This window comes from Oryctolagus cuniculus, chromosome 17 (assembly GCF_051225735.1).
Source record: "Oryctolagus cuniculus isolate XC-2025 breed Fujian yellow rabbit chromosome 17, ASM5122573v1, whole genome shotgun sequence".
NCBI classification, from domain to species: domain Eukaryota; kingdom Metazoa; phylum Chordata; class Mammalia; order Lagomorpha; family Leporidae; genus Oryctolagus; species Oryctolagus cuniculus.
The window spans coordinates 70,432,233-70,434,665 of record NC_142883.1 but is presented as its reverse complement, the minus strand read 5'-3'; the positions used below and the strand labels follow the sequence as shown (position 1 = coordinate 70,434,665).

The 2,433-nt window shown below is 52.1% G+C and overlaps 1 pseudogene; it reads right to left on the bottom strand.

Annotated features, from left to right (window-relative positions):
- Nucleotides 1-476: 476 nt before the first annotated feature.
- On the bottom strand, nt 477-1,713 carry LOC100338961 (nuclear transcription factor Y subunit beta pseudogene; annotated as a pseudogene).
- Nucleotides 1,714-2,433: the final 720 nt, after the last annotated feature.

The following is a 2,433-nucleotide window of genomic DNA, read 5'->3' as shown; positions in this document are numbered from 1 at the left end:
TCTCAAATTTTTTTTCTAATGTTATGGGACTTTTTATACCTTTGGTAACTTACTGAAGCCTTTAGGTATTTCTGTCTTATCTTTCCCTTTTCAGTCTAAACTAATCTAGCGATTTTACTTTAGGACAAAAGGGTTTTACAAGCAAGTTTTTTTTTTCCCACCCAGCAAACATAGGCACCTAATCAACAGTCAGCTACTTGGGACCGTCTCTGAAACAGACATGTATTCAGGCAGCTGCAAGACAGTTCCCAAGGGTGACTGTGGGCCAGGGCCTGTGTGCCACGGTGACAAGCCCACTGGAAATTGTTAGCTTATATCTGGGAGACTTTGTTATTGAATAGCCTTATTAATAAATTTAGTATTAATATTTTGAGAGTTCTTGCTGTCTATTCAGATAAGAATTCTGAATATCAACTCCAATAAACCAGGTGACATGGTAAGATTTAAAAAAATTCTTTTTTATTTGACAGGTAGAGTTTTTTTTTCTTGTACAAAACAAAAATATTTTAATACCTTTAAAATCCAAATTTTTCTTTAAAATCATTCATGAAAAAGATTCTCAAGTCAGAATTAACACCTCAGTTAGTCAAGCATCAGGAAGCTACATTACAGCTATTTAATGTACAAAGAGACATTTTTTCACGTCATTTTCTTCTGATGTCTGTTCCAGAATCAGACTCTTGCTTCTCTACACTTCCATCCCATAATTTCTTCAGATCATGAAAACTGAATTTGTTGAACACCAGAAAGCTGTTGATATGATGTTGTATAAACCATAACATTGTGTTGCTGACCATCCGCAGCTATTAAGCCAGCTGGTAACTGGTTAGTGAATGCCTCCTCTGTAAGTAAGCTCTTCTCTTAGTCCTTCTGTAGCTGTGACTGCTCCACCAAATCCTTTCTCTCCTTTCATAGCCTCTCTGAATTTCTGAAGGTACAATTTCAGAGGTTCCACATACCTGGCAAAGCCCAAGGTGCACATGGCAAAGAGAATGTCTTCTCCATTGATCGTCTTCCGTTTCTCTTTCACTTGCTTCAGATGCTATAAAGCTAAGAACTCACTCACACATTCTTGAACACATTCTTTGGCATCTGTTGCAATCTTTCCTGTTTGAGGTGTGGCATTCTTCGTTATCCTAGCCACATTTGCAATTGAAGATACATATCTTGTTCTAGGAAACTTTCTTTTGAACCATTTGTGTCTTCATGATCATTCATGCTGTCCTCAGTATCATCGTGAGGCTGTATCACGTAGTGGCTCCCCCCAGTGCAGTCTGTAGAAATTCCCAGTTGAGAAGCATCTGTGGTAGAACTGTCACCGTCCATTGTCATGAAGTACTGTCAGAACCGTGGTGCCAGTGGTGCCAGTGGTGCTCAGAGCACCTTTCTAAAAAGGTGTCTAATCTCTGCCCAATTCCAACCCGTGTTTCTAGCATCTTGTTCTAGTACTTCGGGCGAGATTACGATTTGTGGGTGCTCTGGAATTCTTTGTTCTCTCAGACTACTGCTCTGTGAGCCCCTGCCTATCCTCCTGCCTCCCACCAGCGATGATCAAAACCTTAGTGCAATCCGAACGGCTTCCTTCCCACCTTCGGGGCAAGTCCAGGGACCACAAGCCGCCAGATGGCTGCATTCTTTATGTGCAAACCAGACTGCGGGACACCAACGCCATTCCTGCCTCCCGGGGACCTCGCCGCCTCCCCCACGCAGGTGCGCGGCGAGGCCCGGGGCCCCACCGCCGAGCCCGCGACCTGTCAGTCCCGCACGTGCGGCGCCAAGCCCCGCGCCCAACGCCCGTCTCCCGCCCGCCGCGCGGCGCCGGAGCGTGCGGGCGGACAAAGCAGCCGGGCCTGGCCAGGCCCCCGCGGACCGACGAGCGGGAGGCTGCGGGGCGCCCCGCGGGGGCCGAGGGGGCAGGGTCGGGGACCCCCGGGCCGCGCGCCCCCCGCCAGCCGGCCGGCTCCCCGCACAAAATGGAGCCGGCCCGGGGCGCCTCCGCCGAGAGGGGGGCCCGGCCGTGCCCCGCCGGCAGCCCTCTTCGGCCTCGGGCTCGGAGCTCAACAGCGGCGAGCGGGAGGCGGCCTGGCTCGCGTCCTGCCGCTCCCCGGCCCGCGCACAAAGAACCGCGCTGCGGCCCCGCGTCCGCTCCCGGCCCGGCAGGCCCGCAGCGGGAGCGGCCTCGCAGGCGCCGGCCCGGCCCGGGTCCGGGCTCCGGCCGGGCAGGCGGCAGGAGGCGAGTGCCCCCCGCCGCGGCGGCGTTGGCGGCGGGGACGGCGCTGGGGGACAGCTAGAGTTACAGACAGTGAGAGAGACAGAGAAAGGTCTTCCTTCCGTTGGTTCACTCCCCAAATGGCCGCTACAACCAGCGCTGCGCCAATGACATGGTAAGTTTTTAACGTTTATTCAGTGAAAGAAATACACAGAAAGTGAGGG